Source organism: Schistocerca americana, chromosome 3 (assembly GCF_021461395.2).
Source record: "Schistocerca americana isolate TAMUIC-IGC-003095 chromosome 3, iqSchAmer2.1, whole genome shotgun sequence".
NCBI classification, from domain to species: Eukaryota; Metazoa; Arthropoda; class Insecta; order Orthoptera; family Acrididae; genus Schistocerca; species Schistocerca americana.
In genome coordinates, this window is record NC_060121.1 from 70,174,930 (window position 1) to 70,191,175 (window position 16,246).

The following is a 16,246-nucleotide window of genomic DNA, read 5'->3' on the forward strand; positions in this document are numbered from 1 at the left end:
TCAGACTGTTGTAACAGAGCACATGCTGATAATCAGAATGTGTTTTTGATTATTAAACGAAAGGAGGGTAGCTTTGAGAGGGTTTCTCCCTTTTACATCCACAAGGGTCTTGAAGGAATTGCAGGTACACTGAAATCTGTTAAGCGACTGCGCAATGGTACTCTCTTAGTTGAGACTTCTAGTTCCCGTCAAGTCGCTTCTCTTCGGAAAGCCCCCAGTTTCGGAGAGTACGCTATCGAGACCGAGCTCCACTCCACACTCAACTATAGTAAGGGTGTTGTGACATGTAGGGACTTGGTGGATATCTCCACAGACGAGTTGAAATCTGAGTTGGCTGACGAAGGTATTGTTGATGTGCAGAATATTATGCGGCGAGTCGATGGGGACCTAGTAAAATCCGACTCGTTTATTCTCACGTTCAGTTGCCCGCGACTTCCAGAGCATGTTAAAGCGGGGTTCTTACGTTTGCCAGTCCGGCCATATTTCCCCAACCCAATGCGCTGCTTTAAATGTCAGCGCTTTGGGCATACTACATTGGGGTGCAATGGGATAGCCACTTGCGGTAAATGTGGTCAGCCTGCCCATGAAGGAGCTGATTGTTCGTCGCCTGTGAAGTGCGTGAATTGCTCTGGGAGTCACCCTGTCTGGAGCCGGGTCTGCCCCATCTATCTCGACGAACGGAAGATACAGGTGATTAAAACATCTAAGCGCATACCCTATGGTGAGGCCAAGAAGCTCTTTAAGGCCATGCAACCTCCTGTGTTTACTACATCTTTCGCTTCCATTCTGAAAAAACCGGTACAAATGGCCACTGTTGCTACGCAAACGGAGGTTGCTAGTGTTAGCACTAATACCTGCGTTTGCCAGTGCACTTGTGCTGCTGCGGTTCTTTTGCAACCTGCAGCTCTCCCCGCAACGTCGGACAAGGCCGTGGTTGCTGACATTGGGGTACTTCCTGCCTCTTCCCCTATGGCGCCTTCTGCCCAGGCGAGTAAAGCTCCAACTGCTGACAAGGCTCTGCATTCTAAGCCCCCTAAGACCAAGACGCCGAAGGTGAAGATTTTGCCACCTGCGGAGACTGATCAGGGTCGGTCCGATGACGAGACCATCGTACTGTCTGACATCTCCCGTGGGTCGTCATCGGAGCTGATGGACATTGATGTCGACCGGGGGCGCTCTTCTCGCCCCAGGAATAAATCTCCGCCCAGTACGGGCTCTCCTCCAAAACACAGAGGCAGGGTGAAAGTTCAGCCACCCTGATCACTGGCTCCCATATTACAGTGGAACCTGAATGGGTTCAGGACGCATGTGGCCGAACTACAACTCCTTGTACGTGAGTTCCCCTTGTGCTTATGTCTCCAAGAGACACATTTTCGGGCCACTGATTCTCCTTCTTTACGGGGCTATACCGTCTATCGGAAAGATGATCTGACGGGGGAAAGGGCAAAGGGTGGTGTTGCGGTTTTTGTCCGTGACATGCACCCCTCATCTGAGCTCCCTCTCGTTACAGACTTGCAAGCAGTTGCAGTTGACCTTCTTGTGGGTCGGAGGCTCACAGTCTGTTCACTTTACTTACCTCCTCAGGATGCGATAGACTCTGAGGCTCTCTCAGACCTTATTGGCCAACTTCCCCGCCCCTTTCTTCTTCTGGGGGACTTCAATGCTTATAATGTCTTATGGGGCTCGTCGACTACTTGCCCCAGGGGTCGCATTCTGGAACGCCTCATGGTGTCTGAAGAACTGTGCATCCTCAACTCTGGTGCCCCCACTCATTTCTGTACTGCTTCTGGGTCGTCGTCAGCTATTGACCTTTCCTTTTGCTCTCCAGCACTAGCGGATTCTGCTCTATGGGAGGTTGATGCTGACCTCCATTCTAGTGACCACTTCCCCCTTTGGATTCGCCTCCTGGATGAGGCTATGGCATTTCCGGTACCGCCCCGGTGGCACCTCTGCAGGGCTGACTGGACACTTTTTAGCCACCTGGCCGTTTTGGAACACCGTGACAGCGTCCACGAATGGGTAGACCATGTTACAGCTGTGATCTCCCATGCTGCTGAATTGTCAATCCCACGGTCATCCGGTCATCCCAAGAGGCGTCCTGTCCCTTGGTGGACCCCTGAGTGCCGCTCAGCCATCCGAGCCCGCCGTTCCGCTCTGCGCCGCTTCAAGTGCCGTCCCACGGCTGACAATCTTGCAACCTTTCGGGTGGCAAGGGCTAAAGCGCGACGCGTGATTAAAGAGAGCAAACGACGGTCATGGCAATCGTTCTTGAACTCCATCTCCCGCTCCACTAGTTCTACGAAAGTATGGGAAGCCGTCAGGAGGATTTCCGGGAAACTCGGCCAGCTATCCGTCACGGCCTTGCTGCATCAGGGAAGTCTCCTCACGGCGCCGAGAGACATTGCCCAGACACTGGCCATGCATTTTGCGGAATCTACCGCCACTATTAACTGTGATCCAGATTTCTGCCGCTACCGCACTGCCATCGAGAGGGGTCACTTGGACTTCCGGTCTCCTAATTCTGAACCCTACAACTGCCCCTTCACAATGTGGGAACTGGATTTGGCGCTGTCTGTGGCTCATGATACTGCGCCTGGTCATGATCAAATCCGGTATAGCATGCTGCGGCACTTGTTACTGCCTTCCAAGGAAATTCTCCTGAATTGTTTTAATATGATATGGTTATCCGGCACGTACCCTGACTCGTGGAGGGAAGCGATTTTGATACCCCTCCTCAAACCAGGGAAGGACCGAACGCATCCCAGTAGTTATCGAAGTATCGCCTTGACGAGCTGTGTCGGGAAGACGTTGGAACGCATGGTCAATCGTCGCCTGGTTTGGCTGCTCGAGACCAGGCAGCTCCTTAGCCCCTCTCAGTGTGGCTTTCGGAGATGGCGTTCCCCTATAGACAACTTGACCCTGCTTGTGGCGGCCATCCAGCAGGCCTTCCTGCGTAACCAGCATTGTCTAGGTGTATTCTTTGACATTCATAAGGCGTATGACACTACTTGGCGCCGCCATATCCTCAATCATGAGTGGGGCTTTCGTGGCCGTCTCCCCATCTTCATTCGGTCCTTTCTTTCCCACCGCCTCTTTCGCTATAGGGTTGGTAATGTGCTATCTGCTTTGTATGTGCAGGAGAATGGTGTCCCTCAGGGAAGCGTTTTAAGTGTCACCCTCTTTGCCGTCGCCATTAACAGTATCACGTCCACTATCCGGAGTCCTGCCCAATGCTCCTTGTTTGTGGACGATTTTGCTGTTTTCTGTTCTTCCTCCAGTCTTGTCACTGCTAGTCGACAGTTGCAGCTTACGATACAGCGATTAGAGGCATGGACTGCGAAGACGGGTTTTACCTTTTCTGCAGACAAATGTGTGTGTGTTCATTTTAATCGTTCTCGACCTGCTTTTACCTCCCCTGAATTGCGTCTGAGGGACACCATTCTTCCTTTTAGCGACACTGTGCGGTTCCTGGGCCTCACTTTTGATTCCAAGTTGTCGTGGTTGCCTCACCTTAAAGACCTCAAGGTGCGGGCCCTGAAGGCACTGAATATTTTGAAGTGTCTGAGCCATCGGTCCTGGGGAGCAGATCAGGCGCGTCTGCTGCAGTTTTATAGGGCCTTCGTCCGATCGCGACTTGACTATGGTTGCACCGTGTATGGGTCAGCAAGGCCTTCGTATCTGAAGATTCTTGACGCAGTACACCATGAGGGTATCAGGCTGGCCACTGGTGCCTTCCGTACTAGTCCCAACCCCAGCCTGTGTGCTGAGGCAGGGGAACCGCCGCTCGCCATCCGGCGGAAACTCCTCATGGAGCGACGGGTGTGTCAATTCCTTGCCTGTCCTACCTCCCCTGCGTACCCTACCGTTGCCCGACCGCCTATGGAACGTCTCTTTTCCAGTCGTCCCAGGGCAACGAGACCGTTTGGGATTCGTGCCAAGCATTTGCTTGAGTCCCTTGGTGTGGAGCGCGTGGCCCCCCAACGACAAGGTTTTACTCGCCTGCCTCCCTGGTTGCTCCAGAGGCCCAGCGTCGTTTTAGACTTGTCGGAGTACCGGAGGAGCTGCACTCCTGCGTTTGTTTTTACCGCCTTATTTTCCGATATTTTAAACCAGCATCCCGACCATGTACCAGTATTTACGGATGGCTCTAAACAGGGGGACTCTGTTGGTTGTGCTGTTGTTTTCCCTGATCGTGTCGTCAAGTTACGGCTTCCTGCGGCGTTTACCATCTTTGATGCCGAATTGTTTGCGATCATGCGGGCATTGGAGCAGATGAGATGTGTCCCCAGTCGTAAGTTCCTCATCTGTTCTGACTCCCTGAGTGCCCTTCAGACCATGCAACACTTGTACCCAGCGGATACGGTCGTCCAGAACGTCCATGATGCCCTACTCCACCTGCAGCGGCAGGGGAAGGAGGTTTCCTTCTGCTGGGTGCCGGGGCACGTGGGAATTACGGGAAACGAGCTGGCGGATGTGGCTGCCAAAGATGCATGTTCCCTCCCTGACGTTGTTGAATGTGCCGTCCCCCTCCATGCTGTTACCTCCCTCCTGCGTTTTCGCGTTATGCGTCAGTGGGAAGAGGAGTGGCTGGCAGTCGGTGGAAATAAGCTGCGTCTGGTGAAGGCCACCACGCGGCCATGGCGTACTTCCTCCCAGTCATGCAGGCGGGATGAGGTTCTCCTCACTCGCCTCCGCATCGGGCACAGTCCCTTCACACATGGTTTTCTACTCCGGCGGGAGGATCCCCCAATCTGCAGTGCTTGTGGCGTCCGGATTACTGTCCGCCACATTTTACTTGATTGTCTTTTATTCTCTGACCAGAGGGCGGTGGTTTCTTTGCCACCGGATTTGCCCTCTATTTTGCAAGACGACGCATCGTCTGTGGTGAAGGTTTTACGGTTTTGTGTCCTGTCCAATTTGTTGCCACGGATTTTAGGGAGAGGGTTTTAATGTGCAGCTGGATGACTGGCTCACCCAGATTTTAGGTAAGAGGTCCGCCAGTCACGAATACCTCCTTGTTTCCCTTCGGTTTCTGTCCTCCCTTCCTTGTGTTTCCTTTCCTTTTTTCGTGCTTTCCTTCTCCTCTTGTTTTGCCTCTGTACGTGAGGATTTGGAACTGCGTCTTTTCGCTGTTCCCCTTGTTCGCTGTTCGTCTTAGTCCCTTCACTGCATGTGTTCCTGTTTTTATACGTTTGGGCGCTGATGACCTCGCTGTTTAGCGCCCGTAAACCTCAAACACACACACACACACACACACACGAAGCTGCTGATGCTGCAGCCAAGGCTTCAGTCCTTGTACATCAGCCTATGAGCCCTTATGTTCCGTCCAATGATCTCTGTGTTGCCATCTGTCAGGAGCTGGTGTCTTTTTGGCATTGCCAATTGTTTTCCCTTCATGGGAATAAGCTCAGGATTATTAAGTCTCTCTCAGCGGCTTGGACAACCTCCTCTTGGCACTCCCACCATGAGGAGGTCATTTTAACCAGTCTGCATATTGGGCACTGCCTTTTTAGCCATTGTCATTTGATAAGTGGTGATTCCCCACCATCTTGTACACATTGTGCCAAAGTTTACACTGTCTGCCACTTCCTGATGGTATACCCATATTTTAACCATTTACATTCCTGCTTGGGTTTGCTGTCTGAGTTACTGGCTGTTTTAGCAAATGACGCATGGTCTGTTGACCGCGTTTTATTTTTTATTCACCAAAGCAATTTAATTTTTAGTTTTGTAACCCCATTTCAGCATGTTGTCTTTTCTAGCCCTTTTCCCACATACCTGTTTTATGTCAATAGGGACTGATGTAGAGTCATTTTTTAACTCGTCTCTGCCTTCGTGTTCTGCACTTTTGACTTGGGCACATATGACCCCAGTTGTTTTTTGCACCCTAATGCATAACAAAACAAACAGCCAGCTTACATGTTAAAGAGCCTGCTAAGCTAGGACAAAGTCTGGAATTGTAACTACATCAGCACTGACAAAGCAGAATTCAGAATTGGCATTTACTCCAAAACAGGTGAAATTAATTACACAGTCCTACACTTCATCACGAATTATTTCTATCTAGTAACTTAAGGAAATTAAACTGGATTCCAAACTATTAAAGCTTGGTTCCTAAAAGATGGTGCAAAAGCATTACTCACCAGATCTTTGCTCACTCAGCCTGCCTTAGACTTTATGGGGTAATGGGAAGGAAGAGTATTTCCACTAACTTTAATTCCCCCCATGGGTAACTGGCCATTCTCTCACTAGAGGCAACTCCTCTGAATCTGCTTTGATACTGGAAGTAGTTGATATCCAGATCCCACACCACTATGCTACCTCCAGGCCCTGAGAGAGCACAATGGAAATGAGCTTGCAAATGTGCTGGGTGGATGGCAGCAGCAGTCATAGTGGAGCCCTCCAGACAGTCTGGTAAGACTCATTGTGGACTCCTAAAGTCACTCAGCAATGAAAACTAATGAAATACATCAGAATTTGAATCAAGAACTGCTTCCAATGTGCGTAACTTAAGAAAGAGATACCCTTGGTTTTACAAAGCAGCTGAAATCTTTTAATAAAGACCAGTCCTCCAGTCCAGATTATCTACCAATTAAATTACTTTGAGTATGCTGATATAATAGCTCCATACTTCACACTTACATACAGCTCCTCACTTGATGAAAGTTGCACAAGTCACACCACTAATCAAGAAATGAAGAAAGAGTAATCCAGTGAATTATTGACCTATATCACTGACTTCTATTTGTAGTAGGATTACGGAACATATACTGTGTTCCACCATTGTGAATTACTTTGTGAGAATAAAGAGCTAGTTGGCATTCACAAGATGAATATATTCTGAATCAGTGCTGACCATCTGCCATTAGAGAGTTTTCTTCAAAGTAACAAGTGCTATCAATAGGGAGTCTAAAATTTACTCCATTTTTATAGAATTCCAAAAGGCTTATGGTAATGTTCCTTACAAACAACTTCTAATCAAATTGCATGCACATGGAGTGCCATCGCAGTTGTGTGGCTGGATTCATGATTTCCTGTCAGAGGGGTCGCATGAGATATCCAGAATTCCCCAATGAAGTGTAATAGGTGCTCTACTGTTCCTAATATGTATGAATAGTTTAGGAGACAGTCTGAGGAGCCCTCTTAAACCTGTTTGCAGATGACATTGTCATTTACTGAGTACGACAGGCATCATAGTATCAAAACCAATTGCAAAATGTTATAGACAAAATATCTGTATGATGTAAAGAGTGGCAATATGACAAAAAAAAAAAAAAAAATGAAAAGCTTGAGGTGATCTATATGAGTACTGAAAGAACTCCATTAAATTTCGATAGATGATAAGTCACATAAATCTATAGACGGTAAGTTCTACCAGTCATGTAGGCATTAAACAGGAACAACTTTAATTGAAATTATCACAGACAATAATGTTGTGGGAAGCCAATGTAATAAATTAATAGAGATCAGAGATCGCATGGAGAGATTTAAATGTTCATCTTCCCTGTGTGTTGTTAGAGAGTGGAATGGTACAAAAATAATGTGAATGCTGTTAAATGAACCTTCTGCCAGGCACTTGCATGTGAATTGGAAAGTAGTCGTGTAGATGTTGGTGGATGAGTATACAGCAGACTGACTTAGGTCCCACCCTCCAGGCAGTTCTGCTACAGACGCACATAGGTGCAATGAAAATTAGCCGTTTTCATGTGAGGCTGCTCCATGTTTGTCATGCCACTGAGAACTTATAATGACAGTACCTGGTCTGCTTTGCCCATCTGATCAGCTTTGCTGAGTGTTCCATGATGTCCCAATATTCCATTCCACTTGCTGTGGCTAGTATATTTTGTAGCATCAGAATAGTGCTGTTGTGTGTAAGTTACACTTTCCTACTTAATCATGCACAGTCAGCAGATTGGTGGCACCTCTGTCTTAAGATATTTTGCTGCATATGCATTTGACTGCCCAGCTCATATGGTATGTAGCAATCTGTTCCGTAAATCAGACATAATATCGACAGTATCTGCAAACTGAAGCTCCAGTGTATTACTATAGCTTGGCCTGGTTTCCTCTGCTTACTGAGTTGCCAGGGAAGATGACTAGATTTTTACTTGGCTACACCAATATATTCTTCTGCGGCACACCACTACATAAGAGAGTGCTACCAGGATTCTACTAAGACTTGGATGTATCAGATGACTATCCACTGGTCAGTATCATTGGAGTGTTCAACATTTTGCCAGTAGAATAGAATTTGTTACCAGATTTCATTCACTAAACACCAGAAATAAAGCTCTTTAAATTTTACAGTGAGTGTTTATCTCATATGCAGAAAACGTCTGGCCTCCACCACACTTCCCTCATTCCGGACATTGAAAACATTTTGTACATACACAGTCAGTATTTGAAATAAGCATTTAATCTTGGCATTGATACACAGTTCATTTTGCAGGTTAGTCACATAGTTGAAAATACGAGAGTACGCATTCTGAACAAGGTTAGCATCGACCGATCTCCACTGTGTACTGGGAGATGGCCAGATTCCCATTCTGTGGATTAGGAAGTGAATCATCTCCCATCTGCTAACAGGGCCAATGTGATATTCAGACATAGAAAGCATGGGAGTCTGCTGAAGCAAGTCTTGTAATTTTTACATAGTAATCAAGGTGACTCAGTCCACTCGTAAAATAAAAATGTAATGGCAGATTATCCAGGTTTATGTGTGTTACCAACCAGCTCAGGTACTTGGTAGGACTTCATGTTTTGTGGAAGTTTGTGGATTGAATTGTGACTGAAATATACGTAACTGATATGCCACATTGTGTTGGGTACATGTGAATGTTATGGGTAGAAATTAGAGGTCAATATTTCCGTGCAGAGATGATTGTGGAAGCAGGTCTGTCATAAACAGCAATGACCAAAATATTGGAATAGCCAGGAAGGTGAGGCATAACAGTGTTAAGGTGCTAGCTGTCGATAGCATTTGTGTCCACCAGCTGATCAATAGACGTAGCAGAATAATACAAGAATAGGATATGTGTTGCTAGTGTTGAGGTGTCAAGTAGTCAAGTAGGATCAGGATGCATCTCCTTATGCCAGGGAGTAAGATCCTTTCTCAAAACAGCCTAGAATTGTTAAAAAAAAATTTATTTCTCAGATTGATTACACACAATCTTGATTTAAGCTGGAAGTTGAACCATAATTGACATTCATACTTCGTTTGGCTTACGAAAAGATCAAAGAAAGATTTTACTACCATAATGAAACCTTTTTGGAAAGGTGAATATTCATCATCACCAACTATCTTACTTGAACACATCCAAGGACCTCTCTTATAGTATTCTCGTGAATTATTATACCAATTTCAAAGCTATTTTATGGAGGTGAACATTTATCATTTGGAGGTTTGGAGTTAATGACACCTTTTATGCCTTGAACACTTTCAGTAGTATCCTTCTGTAGAACATACTCAAAGGTCTGAGCCATTAGTTGTGAAAATATGCATGGTGCCATCCAGTCTACATTGCCTATTCATTTACACTAAAGAGCATTTTGGTAATCTGGTGTATTATTGTGAAGTCACTTTTTTGGTGGTAACAAATGCTGCAATAGAGAAACTTCCTAATTTCCAAACTATTACATAGCAGAATGCCTCATTTCAGTGCACTCACTCCAGAACAATTTCAACAGATGTGGTGTGTTGAAGGAAACCCATATGTTACTGCTGTTACCTGCTGGATTCAGGAAAGGTTTCATATAATACCTGATATTTTCTGCAAGTCTATCATGTCACAGCTACAGCATATGTTGAAGATTCTTTGACAGTTCTTGATTCTAGTCTAAAGCACTCTACTAGTCATAACTGTATAGTAATTGTAATAAACTAGTTGCCTATACAACCCATGAATCTTGATAATCTGAACATTGGAATGTGGATTGACTCCCATGAATGGCAACACTTAACAGATGCATGAAGGTGATGTGTTGGCAGAAGAGCCAACACCGTGTTGCTAGAGGAGGCCAAAATGCACGCGTTTAAGCTCACGCAGACTGGCATGAGGTCTGGAACAATTAAAGGAGTTGAGTCTAATAAATAAAGTGCGAAGCTCTTGGAATACTTAACTTTAATCCATAATTGGAGAAAATCAGTCTTGATGATACATAATTACAATCTCAATATAAACTGGTAATGGCGCCTTGCTAGGTCATTGCAAATAACGTAGCTGAAGGCTATGCTAACTATCGTCTCGGCAAATGAGAGTGTAGTTTGTCAGTATAGCATCGCTAGCAAAGTCGGCTGTATAACTGGGGCAAGTGCTAGGACGTCTCTCTAGACCTGCCGTGTGGTGGCGCTTTGTCTGCAATTACTGACAGTGGCGACACGCGGGTCCGACGTATACTAATGGACCGCGGCCGATTTAAAGGCTACCACCTAGCAAGTGTGGTGTCTGGTGGTGACACCACAGAAGGAATTAGTCATAACTGTATAGTAATTGTAATAAACTAGTTGCCTATACAACCCATGAATCTTGATAAACTGAACATTGGAGTGCGGATTGACTCCAATGAATGTCAACACTTAACAGATGCATGAAGGAATTTATTTGCAAACCTGGTAACCTGGAAGTTGTTGTACATTTATTGGTGGGGGCATAGTTGTGAAAGTAAACAAAAAAAAAGTCCTTTTCTAAGTGCATATCTTTGGGGAGGAGCTTGTAAGGTTAACGAATGGGGACTCTCTTCTCAATTCGATGTTATCCTCATTTTCTGTTCAACAGACAGTGCATAAGTGTGGAAAGTGTTCTGCCATAATGTTTTACACTAGCACAATTGACATGTGGTTATATCTTTCACACTGGGAAACCTATTTGTCCTCATTAAAGAAAGAAAATTGCAGAGAGCATTTCTTCTGCTCTTCAAGGCTCTAGGATCTTAATAGTTTGGTTCCTTTTTCTGCCGTCCTCTCATATGAGGTTGATATCACAAAATACCAACCGGTTACAGACTGTCTGGATCTGAAGAACCATTAACATTACCAGTGTCATCCCGATTTGCTTTCAAGACCCCAGCAGATTGTTTGTTATCAAAACATGACATTCTGACCTCACCTGTACCTCAATCAAAAGATTCTGGCTCATTTTGTGATGTAGATGCAGTAAGAAATATCCGTTAACTATAGTCAGATTGAAATTACTTGATAGTTGGTGCTTCGTGCTTTGCGGCTTGTTTCCTTCAGAGTGCTCAACATCAGGCACAAACCGTTTGCTGTTGCAAAACTATCACAACAGTTGGTTAGTTCACTTTCAAGTCCTTACCAAGTTATTTTTCCTTGCTGTGTTTGGATCTAGATTCCTGGGTTTGGACCTTTTATTTAGTGTTTCATCACATGTGATAACCACACCAAAAACCAACCAATCCCCCCCCCCTCCCGACACACACACAATACTAATTAAATACACATGTTTCTTAGATAGCACTAACCATACTACTGGATCCTTCTGCACGAGATGTGATGTGGCACCATTCGTTCAGTTGTTACAATTACAGAGATTGGTTTAGATTAGATAAGCTTTGCACAACATTGTGCAAAGTTAAATTTTTAAAGGCTACCATTCATGATTGTGGCTGGGTCACCATAGCAAAGGATATAACCAGTTGCCGTAAAGTAGCTTACCATAACACAGTGCTTAGTGTAAAATTCTGACGTGTAGATGTCCGTAGGTTCGAACCTCATCAAATAAAGAGACATTTTTATTTCTAAATCTAATCAAAAGACTTTGATTATTAGTTCTATTGAATTAATTGGTTTAAATGTAATATATTTATTTTATTTCTAATACTTTGCTGTAACATTTTCATCATTGTATTAACTTTTCTACTTTGTCTTACTTATCTTCCTATCACTCTTTATTCATTTGGAATCTGCATGTGTCGCCTATAATCTGAAACAAAGTGCCAACCAGGAAAGCTCATTAATTGGTCCCAATATCTTGTCTCAAAACACAATTTTCAAATCTTGTTCTTGTTTTCTTCAGTCCAAAGACTGGTTTGATGCAGGTTTCTTAACAACACATGGATACCATATAATGTCAATTCTACTTTTACACAACTGAAATTGAATACTGCACATTGTTCACTTAAATAATTTACCCTTAAGTGTGTGTGTGTTGTAAGAAGTACAACAGCGACAAATGTGGCTGCGAACTTCTTATGTCATTACCACATGTAGTTCAAAGTGTTGCATTCAAACTTTTCTCCTTCCCCACAATTCCTCTCTGAACTTCCATTATTGGTTGTGACTGGTTTGGCATGATACCCTCTTTCTTGTAGGTACTAAAATGGTCTCACTAAAAGAGCAAGACAGGATATTCATTATCAAGAATGCAAGAGGGAAAGAATTCATCAACAAAGATAATGACGGGGGGAACCACAGAGGCCTGATGTCTATCGTTCACTTCCAACAATAATCTCCGTATATCTGCAAGATCTAAAAAATCAATACTGCTAAAACCGCTTTGTTCTATCCTCTCTCTTGAATCAATTACCACTTGACTCATCATTCTTGTGAGGGACTTTCTGCTGCAGAATTATTTCCTAGGTTGACAGATGTAACCTTAACCCTTAGCTACTGGAGGGGTCTATCAGACAGCCTTTTCATTTTTTTATGTACAAAACCACTTCATTGGTGAATGTATATTTTCATGGCTTCCTGTTGTTTGTTACACTTCTTGGAAACAGAATTTATGGGAATTTTAAATACACCATTTCTGGTACCGCGCGCCACGGTATTTGAATCCGTGTCAGACCCATAGAGGTCTCTGCTGTGGCGGCGCACATCTCCTGGCCCGCTTTTAGTGTGGGGGCGCCACAGTGGAACACATAGTCATAGCGGCCAATAGCGGTGCCCCCGATAGCATACTTAAATGCCGGCCACTCGCTCAGCCAGTCAGTCTAATCTCACTTAAGTGGGGTTACACCTCGCTTTGCGCTAGACTGCTTACTTCCAAGTTTGTGTACGAGTTTGTTTCCTTCTGACTCTGTTGTTCAGTCTTGTTGTATTCGTTCCGTCCTATGTTGGTCATGTCGGTCCTCTTCCTTAGTGTTGTTGCTTGGGGGCCTCTCCGCAGGTCCCGTCGCACCTTCCATCTTTGCTACCCCGCGACTGTCCTGGTCGCAGTTACGACATTTTCGCAACGAGGTAAACATTGATCATTCTTGGTATGGAGGCGAAGATGGTCTGTCTGTTGGAGCAACAGCAGCAGCTCATGCAGCAGCAGCCAGTCCAGTTAGACATCTTACAAAAGTCACTGCAGTTGCTAACAGACAAAGTCGATGCCCAGGACGCTTTACTGCACCAGCTTCCGGGTCCACAGGTGTCCAATGTTTTCCCGTGTCCGCCGTCGTTTCCACCCTTTAATGACGCTAAAGAAGACTGGGAAACCTACTTACATAGGCTGAAACAACATTTCACAGCTTTTCAAGTCATGGACCAATCCTTGCAGTGGTTGTTGTTTTTGTCTTGGGCCTTGTAACAACGGTTTAATCTACTGACTTATCCCGCTCGTTCGGGATCTGATAGCAGCCCAAATGGATAATAATTAATGTGACCGTGTACCTAATGGGGCTGGCAATCGGATTGGACTGTTACGGAGTTGTTACATTCCATTTTGTCCTTCTCGAATGCTGTAATAATAAAATGTCTGGTGGCAAGAAGAACAACAACACAGCTTCATTAATCAACGACCTATATTCATCACAAAACACCAAAGTAAGGAGACAGCCACTGCCTTCGTCGTACAAATTTAATAACGGCTAATCTCAGCACAGGCCCCTTTGTTATTCATTATCGTCACACGCAAATTTTAATCACTGTCTCCAACACTGCAATCCAAATAATGCCGGCGCGGTAGACGCGAAAATACAAATATCGGCCCTGAAATATCACTGAATCACACTAGTAATTATACTTTTTCACTTTCCCATATATTTCTAACACAAAGGGGTTAAACCACAGCGATGGCCACTCCCTTTGTCGGTACGGTCTTGCATTCCAGCAACAGACCTCCACCCGGCTCGGCCCGCAGCGCGTACCACACTACTTATGTCTCAACACTCGCTCTCGCTCTCGCCACCCGGCACCCGACGCACACTATCGACTGTTTGTCCTGTCGACCTGTGCTGTCGCAAAACTTATAGTAAGGGCCTACGGACCCCTTACAGCCTCTCCGGACATGTTCTTTCTTCTCCGCAAGTTGGCACCATTGTCTGATCCTGTGGCTCTCTCTTTCCAGGAGATCTGCCTTTAGCTGACAAACTATTATTCCCAATGCTACCACATAGTCACCTCTCGGCTGGAGTTCCACCAGTGCCATAAACAGACTGGTAAATCGTATCGTTCCTGGGTCAAGGACTTGCAGGTCTCAGCCGTCCCCCCCTGCGGGTTCGGGGGTTAGAATAGGCCTGCGGTATTCCTGCCTGTCGTAAGAGGCGACTAAAAGGAGTCTCCAACGTTTCGGCCCTATGTGATGGTCCCCTCTCGGGTTTGACCTCCATCTATCTAAATTATTCCGAAGAGCGAGCCAATTGGGGAAGGGCACCTTACGTGGTGCACTGTATCCTTCGTGCAATTAGACCTATAGCCGTCTTTCTCGTCGTTGCAATGGTGTCCCGCTCGTTTTCGATCTCTTGGGCGATTACCACGCTGCATTCTGCAGTGTTTCTTTTAACTGTGACGACGACCTTGGCCATTTTTGCACCTAAGATCCAGCACGGTAGGCAGGCCGTTGTGGTGGGGTCGCCATGTACCCTCTTGGTTGTAGCCCCCTGACAACACAGGGATCGCTCTACTGATGCCTGCGCTGTTCACTCCCCACGTATGCCAAGGAGTAGATGCCCATCTCCCTGGGGCATCAGGACTCCCGGCAATGGCCATCCTGTCAGGTGGCCTTTGCTGTGGCTGGGTGGCGCCCGTGGGGAGGGCCCTTGGTCGGAGTAAGTGGCATCAGGGCGGATGACCCGCAATGAAGCGTGGAACATCATCTATCGCTGGTGGGCCTCCAGCAGCAGTCTCTAAGCGATCGAGGTCTAACCTCAACGTGAAGAAATTGGATCAGAGATCGTTTCCCTCCCTAGCTACTCCATGGGAGGAACGACTTGCTAAAGAAGGCAGTGGAGAATATTCGCCCCGGTACCTTGTTTGTACGCGGGTCGATGGAGAATCTTTCATGTCGACCAAGCCCCAGTTTTTTGTGGAGCATTTAGAGGACAAGTTCGGGGAGGTGGAGGGCCTGTCCAAGATGCGCTCTGGTTCTGTGCTCATCAAAACGGCATCCTCTGCCCAGTCACGGAGGTTGCTCAATTGTGACAAGTTGGGGGATGTTTCCGTTAGCATCACGCCACATAAGAGTCTGAACATGGTCCAGGGTATTATATTCCACAGGGATCTTCTTCTGCAGTCCGACGATGAATTACGCGCCAACCTCGAATGACGAGGTGTTCACTTCGTCCGGTGCATCCATTGGGGTCCGAGGGATAATCAGGTGGCCACCGGTGCCTTCATCTTGGCCTTTGAGGGTGATGTCTTACCCGAAAAGGTTAAGGTGATGGTTTACCGTTGTGATGTGAAACCATATATCCCTCCTCCGATGCGGTGTTTCAAATGCTGGAAGTTCGGGCACATGTCATCTCGCTGTACTTCCAGCATCACGTGTCGGGATTGCGGACGTCCTTCGCATCCTGATACTCCATGTGCCCCGCCTCCCATTTGTGTTAACTGTGGAGAACACCATTCCCCCTGCTCACCGGACTGTCGGATCTTCCAGAAGGAAAGGAAGATAATGGAATATAAGACCCTGGACCGCCTGACCTACACCGAGGCAAGGCGGAAATATGAGTGGCTCCATCCCGTGCCCATGACATCCACCTATGCCACTGCTGCACAAGCAGTCCGATCCTCTCCCGTGTCGTCACGTACTGCTGCCTCTCAGCTATGTCTCAATCCACCGGCCCCCTTGGTTGTGGGGGGCACTTCGCCCACTGTTGCTCCATCTACTCCAGGGGCAACACCACCCCAACCATCGGGGACATTCTTCCCCCCTTCCCAGCCGGAGAAGCGTAGGGCTTCTTCGGCCACTCCAGCCAGGAAGGGGTCTCTTGGGGCCCTCCCTTCCCACGCTTTGCCCAGTGTCAAAGCGGACCCACGAAAAGTTTTGAAACAACAACCGGTCGGTGGTCATAGGCCCCCCTGCGG